The 19,100-nt window shown below is 38.5% G+C and overlaps 1 long non-coding RNA gene across 2 annotated transcripts in view; it reads left to right on the top strand.

Annotated features, from left to right (window-relative positions):
* Nucleotides 1-19,100, top strand: part of LOC136792865 (uncharacterized) — a 304,067-nt gene that overhangs the window by 118,415 nt on the left and 166,552 nt on the right. Inside the window, exon 4 of one of the 2 annotated variants that reach the window (XR_010837411.1) lies at nt 7,963-8,008. The exons of the other annotated variant lie outside the window; for it this stretch is intronic. This is a non-coding gene — a long non-coding RNA (uncharacterized lncRNA). The remainder of the gene's footprint in view (nt 1-7,962; nt 8,009-19,100) is intronic. 2 annotated transcript variants of the gene reach the window in all.

The following is a 19,100-nucleotide window of genomic DNA, read 5'->3' on the forward strand; positions in this document are numbered from 1 at the left end:
GATCATCTGCAGATTTTGGTATCCCTGGCGGGTCCTGGAACCAATCCCCCATGAATACCTGGGGATGACTGTACTATTTTTTATCTATATTTCTCAGTTAGGAAACCAGGGAAGAACAAGCATTTGAAGAATAGTTTGGTCTCAGAGGCTATGCTTGTATATCTGTACGTGATACTGTTGCTGGGAGTCATTTGGCTGAAAAAAACAAATAGACAGTTAAGACTTTATGGAACTGATAAGCTTTCCTTTGGAGTTTGCTGGCTGTTGCAGTGAGAGCTACCAGAATGAGCCACCAGACGGTGGACAGACAGTTGCTCAGAGGGTGTTTCAGGGAGGAGTTCAAGAGGAACGTTGTAATATCAAAACTTCTCCTTAAATTGGTAAATTTTGTGAGTAGTTAGGGGTCAGCTACAACAGCCTCAGCCATGAAAATTATTCTTTTGCAGGGTGGAATATAACACTTAGGACTTCTACTAAGTTTGAAAAAGCCAAGAAAGGACAATTTTCCTCAAGCAAAATTAGTATGGTCAATCTTATTAGATTTTTAATTTTCATTGAAGCTTAGATAAATAATAAAATACACCATTAAGTGGGTTACCAATCTATATCTATGTCAACTTGGCTAAAATTTTGCTCCGAGTTTTCCCTCCTTTTACTTACATTCATTTCTTCATCCTGCCAACATTTGACCACTGGGTCTGTTGAAGAATGCCTGACTCGTCTTTGCATCCCTAGAAATAAGAAGGTGTTGGTATAAAACAGGCACTCCGTAAGTGTTTACTGAATTGTACTAAGTGTCTGCAGTACAATTTACCCCATGATAAATATATATATACATATATATATGTACATATATATATATATATGCAGATACTAAAATGTATATTCTCTGCTCTTGAGTTGCTTATAAATCACCTCCACCCCAGATATTTTCATCAGGCAATGCTAGATCTTCAGTTTTCAAATGAAGATTGATTATGAGATTAAATAATTGGATAAAGGACTAAATTACTGAATCTAAAATGGAATTTGGTGACCCTCTAGTTCAGAAGTTTACAGACCACTTTTTAGTGGCCAAGCCTTTTTTCAAACAAAATTTTATACAGAATTCTAAAATATTACTCAGTTAAATCTGGCCAAAGGGTGCATGGAAGTAATCCTTTCCCTGGGTCTCTGAGGAGCTTCACTGTTCAAGCCCAATTTCCTCGTTGCGCAGTTGAGAAGAGTGAGGCCAAGAGAGGTTAGGAAATTGTCTTCCCATGGTTACAGCGCTAGTTAAGTAGAGAGCTGAAAATAGAATATTACCACCCAATTCTTTCTGTCAGAATTCAGACTAGTTAGGAGAACAGTAAAGTCCAAAATAGGCTTTGGGCGAGACCCAGTAATGCAAGTACAGGCAAATCACCTGTGTCAGTCATGGGCAAGTGAGGGTGACATGGGCCATGAGCATGAAGAGGCCAAATGATGAAGGGACAATTCCCTGGACAAGAGACTCAGGTGTGATCTGAGAAGAGAGTTGGCCAGGCTTGGAGACTTCTCTTGCAACCTAAACACGTGTAGGAGACACATGGGTGGTGATCATTGAAAACTGCCTTTTATGAATGTTCTAGCCCTAACGGGCAGCCTGCTGGTCATAGAATCACATTAAGTCCAAAATCCAATACTTTTCAGAGTTTGTGCTTTAGGGGTATACGTCCTGAAGTGTGTAAGTTTCTAAATTATAAGTTGTAAAACTTAACTCCAGACAGATGTCCCTCCTTTGACCTGAATGTGGGAATCTTGCAGTTTCTGCTAAGGACCAGTGGCCTCTTCTGTCTTCTTCTTCTTTTTTTTATTTTTCTTTTTTCAGCTGTCTTCTTTCTGACATCTTTTAGCCTGTAAGCTCCTTTTAGCCTTTTACCTGATATGCTTCTTCTCACTTGCCTTTAATTTCTACTTTTTCCCTGTATCTTCCTGATTCTCAAAGCCAAAAGAGGGTTACTGTTTAAACTTGTAAAATGCTCCAAATTTTTCAGTGCCTCACTGGATATTTTTCAGAATAAAGTTGATCTTAAAAAATGTGTGGGCAACGGGGGAATCCTGGCTTTTATTTTAATAATTAATGTAATAATATTTTTATTTTAATATTTTAAGATTAAGCACTTTTAGATATTCCAGTTCCAACCTATTAGAAGCCCATGATAGAGATCTGCTGGAGAAACAGCTCCTGATAAACCATTTGTTTAACGATAGTGATATTCAGGAGAAGTCCAAGACGGCTCCAGAATCCCTGAAAGCTTTCCTTTCTGTAGTTGATTGAGTTGTCCTTCCAAATCAGGGTTAAGGCCACTGGCATGGCAATTTCAGAAAAAAAGAGCATCTGCTTGCAATATACCTGGCTGATGGATGGATTCTGGAATTTAATTTCTACTGCTGCCAATCTCTTGACCTTCAAAACACAAACATTGATCCTATCTGATGAGGTAGAATGCACACCATACCATGTCGGGAAGGAAAGAAATAATGGAGAAATATAGTCACTTATAAACCAGATCAACTGTGGATATTAATTAATTTATCTGCAATTATTAGTATTTCTGGTTTTTTAATTTTAGGGAGAAATGTACACAAAACCTGAATATGAGCGCTATAAAGTTCACATCCAGGGAGCCTGGATTCTAATCCTGTTTCCATCATTACTACCTGATTTTATTACAGCCTGACTTTTAACTTTTCTGCCTATGAAATGTAAGCAATAGTGCATCAAAAAGTTGTCACAATAATAAATACAATAAGCTTTAAGAACTAAAAATCTATAGAATGCCCAGACATTAATAAACTCTTCTCTTCCTCACTGTGCTGCAAAGTTTCTGGACCTAGTCAAGTATGACACCTACATCAAGAGTCCTGGCTCATTGTATACTACATATCCTTGGACAAATCACTTAGCCTGGATGAGCATATTTTATATCTATAACTTGTTCAGAAACAATTTCTATCCCATCTACCCTTATCAAACAAGGAAATGCATGGAAAATTACTGTGTCAAATGTGAAGTGGTATATGTTATAAAAGGTAACATACCTTTTATTTGCCCAGAGTATGATCATTATTTTGATTTTATATCTCACCAATTGGTGAGAAACTCATAAATATATTGTTTGCCCAGAGTATGATCATAATTTTGATTTTATATCTCACCAATTGGTGAGAAACTAATAAATACATTATTTTGGATGTTATTCTAAGGGGGAAAGTTATTCTTGATTCTTATATTCTACCATCCTCTTCTACATTCTCAAGACACAATGGCTCAATATTGTTCAAGGAAAAGGAGAAAATTCTCTCTCTTGGCTCCTCCCAGTTTCTCTGAAGGAGGCTAAGGAGTCCTCAGAAAACTACTCAGCCAATCCCCTGTATGACGGAGTATTCCTTGGGGCTTGAAACTCAACAGAGAAGAGAGCCAGAAGCTGGGGTACACTATATGGGAATAAGGAGCAGAAAATCTACAACTCAGCAGTCTGTTTCCAGGGTGTCGGCAGCCAAGTTCACGACCAGGCCACTCGTGTCTTGTACGGAGAAACTTACCTCCCTCTAGTACATCTTCTTTCCTCAGGGTTACAACCTCCTGCTCTCCACTTTTGACAGATGACCAGGCTTATTGTAATGGAAGCCATGTGCTGGACACATTTGTGGTTTGGAGGGTTCAAGTTATGCTTTTGGCCACTCTGAGAAATGTGGAAACTGGGCATCCACGTTGATTGGCAATAGGTCCAAATTGTCAAGTGCCCAGGCTATGATATGACAGAAGGACGTTTTATTGAGAGGAATAAAAAGACCACAAACATTTTGTATCTGTAACTGGTAAATGGCAATTACTTCAAGTCTCACCAAAACCCAAAATGTTGCTTGTAGAGGCTAGATATATGAAAGTTGTTTTATGAGCTATTCCTGAAAAGCCCTAGTATTTTTTTCACTTCTGTTCAACAAATATTAATGGCCATCTAGCATGAAGTAGTCCCTGATGGTATGAAGAATAGACAGTCTTGTTCTCCTGGGATTTGAAGCACGGAGGATTATGCTCTGTTGGTGTGAAAATTCCACTGGGTTGATCGGACCTCTTATTTCTACCTGAGTAGCAGAGAAGAGTACTTCCACCGTCATGTTCTTTCCATGTTATTGTCCCTGCTTTTAGATGGCTGCTTTTGTTGGTTCAGTGGGGGGGGGGGCACATATATTACCTCAACGCGTGTGTATGTACATTAGAACCCCTGCAGGGATCTTCCAAATGTTTCATGGTACTTTAGGATACTAACACAGTTAACAAAAGGCCGAGGCTTTGTATCACCTCTGCATCTCTGTAACAATGGGACAAGTCCTGTGCGATACCCAGCCATACTATGGTCTCTCAAGAAGGCTTGCCTGTTTGCTGTATTTCTGAAACCATTTGGCGTTCTTATTGGTTTACTTTGTAGCAGTGTGACCTTAGGTAAATATAATCTTTACTTGTGTAGCTTGTCCAAGAGGAACGGGATCCCGTCCGTTCTACCTTCAGAATATATCCTGAATCGATCAATTTTTATCTCCTTTATCCTTATTACCACAGCCCTAGCCACCATAATGTCCTGTCTAAAAAAATAGCAATCATTTCTTACATCTGTCTTTCCTGTTCTCCTCCCGCCCCAGCCATATTACAAGTCTGTGTTCCACATAGCAGCCTAAATGATGTTTGTAAAATGCAAACAGATCCTGTCACTTCCCTGCCATCCATCCTTCGATGGCATCCCATCAGAGAGTCGGACTGAATTCCACGAGGGGTGGTGGGAAAGGAGGTGAGGAAGTCAGCCTGGAGTCAGGTTTGGTAAACCTCGTTTCCTCCCATTCAATGCTCACCCACTCCTGCCCTGGCTGTTACTTCAGTAAGCAAAGTCAGCCCCCAGTCAGCAATTCTGAGCTTCCTTTCCCTCTGCCTGGAGCTCTTTTCCCCGCTAAGTCTCAGGCTTTGCTTTTCTCCGTTCTGCTCAAACGTCCCTTTGTCAGACGTTTCCCACCCCTATCTGAATATCAACTTCCCACCGCCACCACCCTTTATCTTCTTATTCTGCGGTCCTGCTTCATGGAATTTAAAATTGCCTGACATTATAGAATCCATTTATCTATCTGTTTCCTCCGCTAGAAGGTAAGCTCCAGGAAAGCGGGAATATTACTTTGTTCACTACTGCTCAGAAGAGGAACTGACACAAGGAAGGCGTCCCATAAATATTTTTCGAATGAATGCATCATATTTCCTCCTCACCAAAAATTATGAGACAATCTCAGCAGAAGAGGCACCCAAGATTCATAAAGGTTGAATCATTTGCCGTTCAATACGGAAGAGATCCGAAGTATCAATTCAGTGCCTCCCGATGTCGAAGGCCTTGCTCATTCTTCATAGTTCTCTGGATAAATAGTTTGGACATCTATCCAACAAACATTTATTAAAGAATAGATTTTAAATGTATTTGAGAAAAATATCTCAATCAAATTTTAATTCTGTCCTTTGAAATCCGAAGCAAAGAAATAACTTTTACAAATGATCAGCATCTCTCGTAGAATTCTTCGGGATCATGGTACCAAGAGCATGAGGTCTCAGCAGCCAGGCTCTGTACGTAACTGCACATCTCTCCATTGGCTCTGCTTTTACCATCCACTGCCCCATGCTCCTATACCCTAAACCATAATCTTACATTATAATGGGAAGTGGATATTTTAAGATAAAAGCTGTACCTGGCAAATAAAGAAACATATTTGTTCTAAGTTTAATTAAATAAGTCTGGGCAGCCTTTTTGCAATATGGAGATTAACTGTCAAATTTATGTTAATATGATCTCAGAGAATGAAGCTGCTATAAAAAGTTTTTCCCCTCACCCCTCACTTAAGCTCCTCATGTTGCCTTATTGAAGTGTCTTTAAACTGGTGGTGTCTTATTAAAATATCACTAGGTCAGTTCTGCAAGAACAAGGCAGTTAAAAATAACTAACAGATTCCAAATGTTAGTTTAAAGACATCAATACAAATAAACTGAAATCGTATCTATTCTACAGAGAGAAAACTGTCACAATGGTCGAGTTTTCACCATCTCTTTGGAATCACTCAATGCCAAGCTCTCCTTTAGCTGATTTACACAGGATTATACAGATCTTCTGAGCACTGTCAGTATAATACAAAGAGCCTTTGATTTCTCTGAGCATCCTTTCCTTTTTTTTTTTTTTTGCATGTAAAAAAGATGTGCCACCCAATTTTTTTATTTTGTGATTTAAGGAAAAAAATGCTAACAGTTTGAATCATGAATCCTGTTGTGGAGACTGAGTTAATTAAAAACCTGATGTATACATACAGCTGATCCTACTCATCCTAATGAAGAACATTAATTCTAGGACATGTGTGGCTGTAGTCACATTGCTACAAATTACTGGACCCTTTCCTTTATCTGTTTCCAAGAAAGTCTCCCCCTGTTAGTTAGGAAAAAAGAAAAATATGACGCCTTAGTTCTGGGCAGCATAAATTACACGCATCAATCAGAAAAGCCTAAATTAAAATACACATTTGGCAAACAAATATGAATATGTTGATCTCATCTGTGAATCAAAATGATTTAGTGCCAGTGCTGACCCCCCCCCCCCACTGTTCGACATGAAGGTCACTTGTGAGCAGCTTCTCTCTCATTGAGAAATGTTTTTGTGTCTTTTAAGCATGCAATTTTATACATGCCCAATATTCAATCTAACTAGTGATTCCTATGTAGAGAGACTGATTTATTTTATAAAGAAAATATAGGGTCATATTTATTTATGTAATCCAAAACAGATAGTTAAATTAAAAAGTGGGGAAAAAAATACAGTGGTTTATGTTCCTGGACTGGGGATTCTCCAATGTGTTTATGATACTTTCTAATCTAGCAGAATACCATTTGTGAAATGGAATGCTACACCTTTCCGATATTGAGTGATCATAAATCAGTCTATTCTTATCACCTAATGCGTGCATTCTTGGAGCAGGGATAACTGCTTGAGAGATACCCATTACATGGCAAACCTTAAGTAGAGATGATCTGGGGTCTTTCAGTCTGCCATTTCTCGACAATATCTGTAGGTGAAGCAAGCAGATTGAATAAGGCAGCGATCTCCCTGGACAGAAGCGTGTTTTATGTTATGACACTTATTTTGAAAATTCATGTTGTATTTTCATGCTAAGATTTCATTCTGATAAGTACAACCATAGAAAGGTCCCATCTGTATTAAAGGAGACGTATGCAACGCCTGCTTTTGATTGGTTGCAACTCAATAACTGAGACCCCCTCACAGCTAAATGGAAGAAGGCAAACAACACAACTAAGATAAAACTACACAACGTGCGTGCTTTGGTCTGTGAAAATCACCCAAGGAACTCGTTAAATTACAGATTCCTAGGTCTCACTCCCCAAATTTCTAATTCAGTAGATCTGGAATGAGGCATAGGCTCTGCATTTCTCATTAGTTCTCCAGGTATTTCTTATTAAATGTTACTCAGAACAAACTTTGAGAAAGACTGCTGGAAAGATGAATGGGTGAAAAAAAGACCAAGTTATAAACATAATCAGTTTGTTCTGAGCAGTTTAACAGAAGATTATATTAAGAGATTAAATCCTGAGTTGGGGTGAGCAATTTGTACGATAGACAGCAGAAAGCAGGGCTCTAAGAGATGTGTTATGACAGTTGCTTTACATTGAGGTTGGTTTCTCTGGAGGGGAGGTGGGCAGGGGAAGTAAGCGTTACCAGAAGGGTGCTGCTCAGAAGGCACCCTTGAGCTACAACAGCCAAACCTCCCAGATTTTTTTTTATCAGACTCAATTTGAAATATTCAATTCTATTATCCCCACACCATGTGAACCAATTTTTGATTCAGGAAATATGATAGCTATGTTTATAGGGCAAATTCTCAGACAGACTATGTTTTGCATTCTAGGGTACTAATAAGCATGGAAACTTCTAGAAGAAAGAAATCCACTAAGGTAGGATGAATGAATCATCATTATGTTTTACCTATTTTGGAAGGTGGAGGGACAACAGTTTTGTCTATTTCCTTCTGTGATGTAATTGAGAAACACTGAAGTCTTCAGAAAAGTAAAATGATGTGACAAAAAAGATGTTTGAGAAATATTGTATCTTAGGGAGGGAGAAAAAGAACCTAAGTCAATCTTGCAAAGATCCATGTTGATTGTTACGATGGCCAAGATGAATGGATTGGTTGCACGGCAGTCTGTTCATCTGGCTCAGATAGGCACTGCCAAGAGTAACTTGGGTACAATTTTGCTCTGTGCTAATTAGAATTGGTCAAATGGTCCTCTGATGAATTTCCTCCCCTAGATAGTATTTGAGAGGATATACAACAACAAAGTAATTATCGGGGGTGTCAATTATCCATAGGGGTGTCTATGCTGGATCCAGGTATGTAGAAGCTGCTCTCAAATTCTTAGAAATTTTGCTCCCCAACTAAAGCAACCCCATTAAAAGTCCTCTTTCAGTGGGCACACAACCAATAGTGCATATGCTGATAGCATTTTCACATACAAATCTGATAGTTAGGCACGCCATTACCCAATTTACACATGCAAATGCAGTAATTGTGTGCACTGAGTGCTCGGGGAAACCTGGCACACACCCAAAATGGAGGCCTTTTCAAAGCATGGCCAACCCACCAAATTCTTCTTCCACAGCAACTCACGTACCGTCTTACCTCTACTATACAAAATTCTACGGGATTCTGGGAGAAAGGATACGTGCTTTGTGGATTTCCCTGAGTGACTGAAACTTTTTATCTCATTTGATTTGGACATGTTTTAAGTTCTCTTTCTTTGTCTTCAGTTAATTGACTGTAGACTTTCTCTCCTTTGTAGTAATTCACCATTTCATTTTTCTGCTTTAAAAAAAAAAAAAATCAACTCTAATTAGAAAGTACAAATTCTCTCATTATGACTTATTCTCAACTAGAACTTGAAATGAGAATGGTTATGAATTGTTGTAATAAATGATTTGTGCTTTTGAAAGAATGGAGATTACTGTTCACAGCTACGTGCACATGAGTTTACTCCAAGATGCATTTGATTATTGTGATTTACCAAGCTGCTGCAGAAGCAGCCGTTAACTATTTCCTGTTTCTCTGTCTATGTATTTCAAATATTCTGGGGCCTCTTGACTACTCAGGCAGTACAATGCAGGCAAGTAATTTTAAAAATATAAATAGGATTGAGTATACTTGCTTTGCCAGTGTTTCTCAAAGGGGAGAAGTCTGAGTCTGACATTGATCAAGGCAAGAGTTTTAGATTAGCCAAAGGTAGCAGAAAAATCACAATAAAGGAAATTTTACCAAAAGTGGAGAAATACTGATATTTTGAGAGGTAAAATTGTAATTGGAAATTATAACTTTTGTGTATTCATTCAGAGAAAAAATGTACTCTGTGTTTACCACACTCCATAAACTGTTCTGGGTATCCTTTTATCTCCTAGCTGTCACCTCATCTCTGAATATTCTGTTTCATCTCTGTCTGCGCCTTAACTGATGGGATTCTCCAAAATTCAGGATTTCAGTCCTCAACCTTCTACTTATTTTACTGTCTCTTCATGAGAAGCTTTACCTTCATTTCTGACCTCCATACATATCTCTTTCTTCAGAATAGACTCCTCTTCTAAATTCCAAATCTGTATTCCAGAAGTCTTTTCATATTCCCATCTGAATATTCAAATATACAGCAATCTTAAGAGATCCAAACAGGAATTTATATCTTCCTCAGACTTCATGCTAGAGTCAGCTTTTGGTCCTCTCTATCTTCAATTAACATATCCTCTTGGTCCCTGAGTTCAGTAGTGCTGCTTTTAACTTACCATTTTATGTAAATTTATATAATAAATGTTGATAAATAGTTGCCTGTTTCCACATTGGCTAGGACATGTCTTAAGTCAGGAACTGCATTTTATTGATTGACTGTCAATGTCCTCTACCTGATGACCACCAAGAACACACCTGTGTTGAAGTTGGGTTTACTGCTATTTCAAGGAGGAAGAAAACTCACCATGGGGCATGTTGAAGTGTTAGGACTAACTATATATATCACATTTGGGTTTGTCTTAGGTGCTTTGGGGGAGTACTTAGGGAAGCAAGTCTTTGTTTTGGATTTGATACTGACTTGAAATAGAAGTAATTCTGACTGACAATCTTAAAAGATCTCAACTAGAAGGAGGAAAATACAGACTGATGTTAAAGCTGTAATTGCTAAAGTATCAGTGGTTACACATATTGGTCATGATAGGGAAATGCTTGATAATTTTGTGGTTTTAAAAAATGTTCATCTTTTATTTGTGTTCAGACGTGATTATGAAGTGTTCTTGCTTTTGTCTTGATCCCTCATGGCCGCAGAAGTGGCCTGATCTAATATGGGCGTTCTGTGGAATTGCTTACATCTAACAGGTAAACACTGATGCCTAGCTGTGAGTGCCGGGCCAGCTCCTGGCAACACCAGAGATGGATAGTGCCAGGCCAGGTTTCAGCTGTCAGGTCCTGCTTTTCTTTTTCAGTCCTCCTTTTTGACCAAGGAAAGAAAAAGACAGACCATGGGATCTTAATCCATGATATTCAGATTTTCTCCATTGCCAAGATGTTGCTGATCATGATAAGGGGGGTGTCCAGAGAACACAGTCATTCCTTGTACAAGGGCTAATCCATCATTTTCCTTCTATTGGAGGATGAGATGTTGAGTTACCCTCAACATAGGGTATGCTGTAGCATTTAAGAGTACTACTTAGGTGGATGTTTTAAAAAGGCAGCTTCTACCTATTGGTGACAAAACCTTAGATATCATATAAGTCTATTGCATTAATTAGTCATCTCAGCTTGAAAAGGGGCAGAGTCTACAACTGAAAGTAATTCCTAAAAGCCTGAGAAATTCTCTTAACCTAGGAGATAACTTGTGCATCCTAGAAAGGATTCATCTTAATACCGTGAAGGCTAATGACAGAATTTGGGGCCTTGGAAGTTTAGTATATTATTTAATATTATGTACAGTATAATATAATATATAATGCAATGTAACACGCATAACGCAAGTGTATCATATGTTTCAAACTAAAAAATTAGAAAAAAATCCATTGATTTGTATACACATTTGTATATTTTGATAGCTACTCTGCCTACTTTAAATAATCATTTATACAGATTATCTTTAATCAAAGTAATTATTTAGAGAAAAAAAGCAATTTTTTTCTCTCCAAACCCAAGAGAAAATCAGAGAATAAAAAACTGTGAAACTGTTTAGCTATTCTTTTACATGAACACTTATTTAAGAAGGCAAAAATAAACATATATAAGGTCATCAAAATTATTTGCATATTTGTTAATCTATTGCCATTTTTAGAAATAAGAGTAAATTAAAATTAGGTTCAACTGACCAATGTTTGTGTCTGTGGCTTGTTTAGAAATTTTATGGGCTTCCAAAGATTACTTATTAATTAACTTAATCATGAGTCTAAGATCTAAATTTAGTTAAGTATCTGAAAATTACTAATTTTAGTTAACACCTTAAATCGTATGACTTGTAGGATTATAAGAATTTCATACAGTTAAACCTTTAAAAATTTATTCATCTTTATTCCATTTAGTTGATTACAATTTAATACATATAATTTAAAATTTTAAACAAGCTATGAAAACAGTGACATTCTACTTAATTCACCAAACTAATACAAGATATTTAGGAAGGTTAAATCTTGAGAAATTTACAGTGGTGACATTATTCTTATACAGTAAACTAATTTTTTAAAGCCTTTGAATCATACTAAAGTACATCTTTTATCTTAGAACTAAAGCGTTTTCTTATAACTATAGTAAGAGGCTACTATATAAATATACATAAATAGAAATATGAAATACATAAAGAGAAACACAAAACAAAACACAAAGAGAAACACAGCTTAGTAACTAATTTTTACTTTCTTTGGGACATTTTAGACTATTTGTCTGGACTAAATATTTGAGTAAGCACTTAACTGACTTTTTATAATCAGTTAATCTTGAATGTTTCCTGAGAAAGTAGAAAAAGGAGGAAGAGGAATAGAAAACAAATGAGAGGGAGTCAGCTTCATAAAAAATATGAAATTATTGCTGTAAAAAGTAATTATATGACATGATTGTCTATGTAGGGAAAAAATAAAACCATCAACAACAACAGCAACAAAGACTGCTGGAACTACTAGGTGATTATAGCAAGGTTGCAAGATAGAAGATTAATATACAAAAGCAATTATATTTCCTCTGTAAAACAATCGACATACATACACACAAAAGAGAATGATGTACAGCTGATTTAGACATAGCCTGGGCTCTTGACAATTTCATCACAATTTAATTACAATTAAAAAGCCATAATTTAATAATCCCTGAATTTAAAAAAAGAAAACAACAGTCGCAGCAAAAATCAGCAGAGAAGGGTTTGTCTCCTTTCCTAAACAAAGTAATCTTTTAGGCAAATGAGAGAGCTTCCTCATGAAAGCATCTTTGCTTTCTGTTCCAAGCTCATGTCAATGTAATAATCTCTTTCCTATCAAAAACTCCCCAGAGTGGCCACTGAAATTCCAAATTGTCCCTGGTGCTATTGTGACCCTGAACGAGAGAGGCACGCCAGTTAGCATCATTGTGAGAAAACATGGAGGAAGCAGGTGTTTGTCCTGGATGAGGCAGAGGTTTCAGTTGAGAAGGTCCCATCAGAACTGTACACAGTGGGTGCCTTGTACACTGCAAGTCATCATCAAACAGCTGTGTGTCTGATTTGAGAAGGCAGACAAATACTGAACTGACAACTAAAGTTATGAAATACCGAAGTTATGTTCTTTTTCTTCTTACTGTTTAAAAGTATTTGCCAGGAATTATTCATATCTTATAAGAAAACTTAAGAATTTTCATTTCTATCTACCCCTGAGAAATACTAACTGAGTTAATTAAATAAAAAGAATATTGCCAGCCATGCCAGCTCTGTGAAGACATAGAAGAAGATTGTTTTGTTCATTGAGCTGTAGCCTAGAGGGGCGGCAACTCACTCACACCTTCTTATCAGCAGCAATAAATTGGCAGCCTCAACCCACTGTAATTCTCCTGGGTGAGTGCTGTTACGTGTTTGTTACTTGGATGCAGGTTTCTTCCATGGAAGTGTAACTAGACAACTAAGCTGCTATATCAGGCTCAAAACGGAGAGCCTCTCTTCACAGATTTTTAACTAGTTTATTTTCATTTTGACAAATACATCAGGGAAAACTGAGGCTAATATGAAAGAAGAAAAATAATTGTATTAAAATAACTACAATGATAGATACATGTATATGTATAACTGAATCATTTTGCTCTACACCTGAAACGAACACAACATTGTTAACTAACTGCACTCCAATATTAAATAAAAAATTTTTTAAAAGGAGAAAAAGTAAATAAAATGCCAAAGCAAAGTAATGCTGTGGGAAAAAGTAACTACAGTGGGACTCATACTCGTGGTATAGACACTCAAGGCTGATAGAGCTAGAATGACAAAGTTATTTTTTTCCATCTCGAGACTGAGACACAATGAACCATTGAGGCATCCTTGGGCAGAGAGACAGTGAACGTGGCCCACTAGAATGGAACAGGTTTCATAGATGGCTATCGGGGTGCTGTTGAGTGGCCAAAGAAAGTGGCCAAGGGTTAAGGCAAATTTAATACTAATTCAGTAATTCAAGCAGCACTGTGGTTTGTAAAGGTGGCAGCAAGGTCACAACAAGAAAGTGTGACCCACGGATGAGAATCAGTAGGAGGCTGTCGCCATGTGGCTTCGCCCATCAGAGCAGCAGCCTCCAGCTCCTCAATGAGTACATGCCAAACAAAAGTGAGACCAAAGCTGCAAGCCTTGCCATTGGGTACCTGTGGATGGGGAGAGCTGGGACTCCGTACCTTGATCCAGTGGCTGCTCCCTAGCCCAGTGTGGGGAACCGAGGTTGTACGAGGATGGTCCTCAGCACATCACGATTGCCTCTCAAACTGGGCAGAGCTGCACATTCTAACTGTGAGGCAAAGACTTGGGAAACGAGATAGGGACTTACATACTGTAGGTCGTAGACATGCCCATCTGTTAAGAAAGACCTAATCTTCTGTGTATCCCTCTGTATCCCACCTCCAATACATACACATAGCCCCACCAGTCTTCTTATGTAAACAACATGAGGAAACAGAATCATGTCATTATTGTTTAGTATCTTCAGAGTTCAAAAACACAATCCTGCAATACACATCTCCTTTAAGACATGTATCCTAAAGGGTAGAGTTTGGGTTCCATATTTCCAGAGCATTAATGACAAGTCTTTTGTTCTTAAAATATGAAAGACCAAATAGCTGATGGAGAGGACTGGTTGTACTTTAGAAACAGTTGGTTTTGAAAATCAAGAACCTCAGGTTTGAAATGGAGCTTCTCCTCTCATTTTGTGATGTTCAGTAAGTTACCCAATATCCAAGTAGATAGTGAACAGGCACTAAGATCAACAGAGCTGGTAGAAAAATGAAATATAAGATGCAAGCATTTCATGTAGTTATAAGATGCTGGGTTACATTTTGACCTATCCATAAGCTGCAAAGCTTTTCTGATTAATTTACTAGACCTGTGAAAATACATAAACCAAGTATCCTAAAGATAGAGTGTTTATTTCTTAATACCTTAATTTATCATTGGCAATGAGCTGCAAGGTCAATTTTGAGAAATGTCTTCTTCTTCAGTATCCATCCACCATTGATCCCTGATGAGGTGGTGATACCAAATGGAAAGAACCCCAGTTCTGGTGTCAGGCAGATCCAGGTTTGAAATCTTATTCTCCCGCTTCCTAACTGTGCAAATCTGAACAAGAAATTGGATCTCTCTAAACCTGTTCTTGTTAAAGACAGATTAAAATAGCTATCTCAGAGGGTTGCTACAAAGATTAGAAATGATAGCTATACAATGCCTGGCACACATAGTAGAAGCTTAGTACTGTAAACATAACTATTATTTATTGTCAGGGAGAGAAAACAGCATAAGATAGTAGAAGAACGTGGGATTGAGCCCTAGGTTAAATCCCAATTTAGCGCTCAGTAGTTCAGAGAATTTAAACTCACTGAACCTAAGTGCATTCACCTTAAAAATGGAAATAATAATAGCTACTTACGGGCTTTTTAAAAAAAAATTAAACAACGCACCTGGCATAGTGTATATCACACAGTAGTCACTAAATAAATGATCATTAGCATTCACATTATTAATATTATATTATGCTTCCCAGTGGGAGTGCAAATGGAACGTATTTACCGTGACTTGTTGGTTAAATAATGAGTTTACTCTATTTTACTGGCTTCATTTGACTTTATTTCTCTATTTTAGTTTCCTTGTTTTATCCTTATTCTTACAAAGTAAATAAATATCAAATGAAGAGTTAAAAATTATTTTAAAAAATAATGTTGAATCCAAATTGCAGCTATTTAGTAAATTTATTTAATAAATTGAGCTAAGTAGATAAGATTCTAATTTGCCTAAAGAAAAAAAGGAAAGAAAAAGTAGGTTGTATTTTGGCTTCAGAAAGCGAGATCCTGCAGTTGAAACTGGATACAAATAGACTTTAAAAGCTAAATGAAATGAATAGTCTTGCAAAGGGAAAAAAAGGGGAATGTTTCACAAGTCCCTGGAAATCAGCAAAAAAGCGTCAGAACTGTGGTCTGCAGTAATAATTGTGATTACTTGGTTAAAATACCCTGCACGAGAAGCTTTCTATGTGTTTTGTGCCTCTACAAGGAAAATTAAAGCAGAACACATAGCGTTGGGGGCAATTCATTTCCAAGGAAGTCAATTATTAATATAGTATTTAGTATTTAATGAACTAAGCCTATGTATGCGGAACGCTGCAAAGAGATCTCCATACCAGCAGAGAACAGGTGTTGATATAAGCTTTGCCCATATGTTTACCAGCTGATTAGTACTCATTAAAATGATAATAATCTAATAAAAATTACTTTATATCCAGTGGAAGTGGAAAATCCCCTGTGTGTTGGAAAATAATTATATTCCCATTGCCATGGCAGTGACAAGAATCCACACCCAAAGCAGCCTGAATATTCGGAATTGCTATACCACAGACTTTTCTCTTTAAGTGTCCCTTTCTCCAAAAGGCTGTCCCAGACCTTCAGGACAGTTCATTTATTTGTGGCTTCAAGGGAAGGACAAGCAGGTATCCATTCACCATCATCCTCTTTGGTAATGAGAGAAGAAATAGGATCCTTAGTAAATGATGCTGCGTTGTCTGCAGTAGGCCAGTAGATGAAGCTATGGATGTCGTGAAGGACCATCTGAGCTTTGGTTGTCCCAGAGAGCGCTGAGTGGTTGCCAAGGGAGCGGTTAGCATCCCCCGAACTGGCAGTTTCCTGGGAGATCCCTGATTCCAGGCTAGTCATAGTCAAGATTGTGATGAACGTGAAATCCTATCATCCCTAGGCTCCCAATTCCTACCACTTCTCTTCATGACACAGTCTTATTCCGTCTCACCTGAGCCTGACACACTTCACTTTTGTTCTACCAAAAGCTGAGCTCAGGAAGATTTCAGGAATTTAGCTATGCTGTAGGGTAGAGATTGAAAACTAAGGGCTATTTGCATTACAACGAGAATCAAATCCCTCCAAGCTAACCAATTAAAGGTCCTTTGCAGGAAATTCAGGCATGTAGCCAAGTATAGGTGACATAGACTCACATGCATTCACCTGCCTCATTTATATGTAAAGTTTCCAGGGCCCAAGTTATTATACAATGAAATGTATGTCATTATTCTTGCTGACTTCTTCAAAATACTGATAGAAACACAGTAAATGAATTTTAGAGGTAAAAATATATTTTAATTGATTTATCTTAATAGTAATGGAGTCCCTTCTGAAATTTGGGGTATAGAAAGGAGGCATAGGGAGAGAACCCAGATGATTTCTGGAAATGTCCGTGCAATATTGAGACTGTGCAATATTTTAAATTGCTTTATACTTTTGATTGACATGAAGCCAGAATGGCTTAAGGACTGTTAGTAAATGGAAAGCTCCACATTCAAAATAAAAAGTTTACCTCTAATTGACTGGTGCAGAAGAGGGCTCTTTTCCAAGGCAGATTTGGGCAGGCCCTAGACGAAGGCAAAGAGCCTATGGTTATGGAAGGGGAAGTCCAGCAGACCTGCTCTGTTGATTTGTCCTTTGCCTTTCTGGGCTGCTACAGGAAATAGGAAGGAAGAGGTCACAAGGTCACCCGGGGCTGTAGGGCTCGAAGCAGCCGTAGGAAAACCTCGAGGGCTCAGACTCTACCTCTCTCACAAAGGACACAACCTGAATTGGTTCCCATATGTGTGTGGACTTGTGTTGTACCACAGTCACCATGCTGGCAGAAAAGCACTACTGTTATTTCTATGAAGGAAACTTTGAGACTTCATGGTTTTTCTTTGCCTCTTCCTTTAACATTCAGTGAAAACCTCTTATTCTAGCCAGTGGACTTAAAAATTAGAGACTTGGATTGGGAACCAATAAAATACAAATCCCCAAACTTTAAATTGGCCACTTTTGGAGAAGCACACTTTAGGAAGTGTGGCTAATCACTTTTGTATTCATATTTCTTTATCTTTAGCCCAGAGGACACTGAGCTGATAGTGAATTAACAATTCTTCTTTTTTTGGGGGGGGGTGGGCCTCTCACTGCTGTGGCCTCTCCCGTTGCGGAGCACAGGCTCCGGACGCGCAGGCTCAGCGGCCACGGCTCACGGGCCCAGCCGCTCCGCGGCACGTGGGATCCTCCCGGACCGGGGCACGAACCCGCGTCCCCCGCATCGGCAGGCGGACTCCCAACCACTGCGCCACCAGGGAAGTCCCAACAATTCTTTAAATGAACTTCCACCCCATCTCAGGAGAGCCGCCTGAGCTGGAGGAGAAGGAAATCTGGGGTGAATGATCACAACAGCAGGAACTATAATATCAATAGAAAATTTGATCCTATCTTTTCAACACGCAACCAATTCAAGTGTGAACTTTCATCTCTAATTTGTGATTTATTTGGCAAAATCACACAAATAAGTCCCCAGGTTATCTACCTATTCTTATTTGTTATCTGTTCAATACATCTGGGTGAAAATACAATTACTATGAAATCCCAACAGTGAGCAAGAAGTCCCAAGATCTCATTCAAGATAGAGGATGCTTCCCTTAGGAAAATTTGGAAAAAGTATTAGGATTTAGTGTGTGTATATATATATATATATATATATATATATATATATATATATATATAGAGAGAGAGAGAGAGAGAGAGAGAGAGAGAGAGAGAGAGAGAGAGAGAGAGAGAGTTTAGGGTAACTAAGATAGATTGGGGAACTAATTTGAACAAGTGCCTTATGGAAAGAAATAAGCAGAGGCTTTTCTCAAGTCCCCTGGGTTTACTGGGGTGGTGACTTCACTGCTTCAGAGGCGGAGTGGGGAACAGAGAGCATCGCTCCAGACTGTAGGAGCTCCCCTTGAGCCCGGGGAGAGCCAGGGGGTCTGCGCTCTCCCTCAGTGCAGAGTAAGGGACCTGGCCAGGGGGCTACAAGTGAAAACTTGCAGGGCATAGTTGACTACGTGATGTCGGCCCTTCATTCAAGGCCAGGCCACCCGGTTGGTTCATAAGGGAATATGCAGCTGTGACCCCTAGGAAGTGAACCCTTTGGGAGCCCATATTGCTGACTCAGTGACCTGACTTACTACTAGCTGCGGGATCTCTTGGCCTTCACGATATGTGGACACCAATTCCGATTTCTCAGACCTTAACACTCCAGCCCGACTTTTGCTCTTGTCCATTTCTCTCATGCTGGCACCCTTTGTAGTTTTAGGTAGTTTAGGTCAGCTCACTCTACTCCAGCCTCAGAATTTTTCAGAAGAAGACATGACAAAGATTTGTCCTCCGAGCTTAACCACAAGACTTTGGACAAGTTCTGGAGACAAACTGGGCAACGCAATTGCTATTATTGATGCTGAGTGTTGGATTTTCCATAATTCGGCTTTTAGAGGTGATAGAAG

The sequence above is a fragment of the Kogia breviceps genome, chromosome 17, assembly GCF_026419965.1.
Source record: "Kogia breviceps isolate mKogBre1 chromosome 17, mKogBre1 haplotype 1, whole genome shotgun sequence".
NCBI classification, from domain to species: Eukaryota; Metazoa; Chordata; class Mammalia; order Artiodactyla; family Physeteridae; genus Kogia; species Kogia breviceps.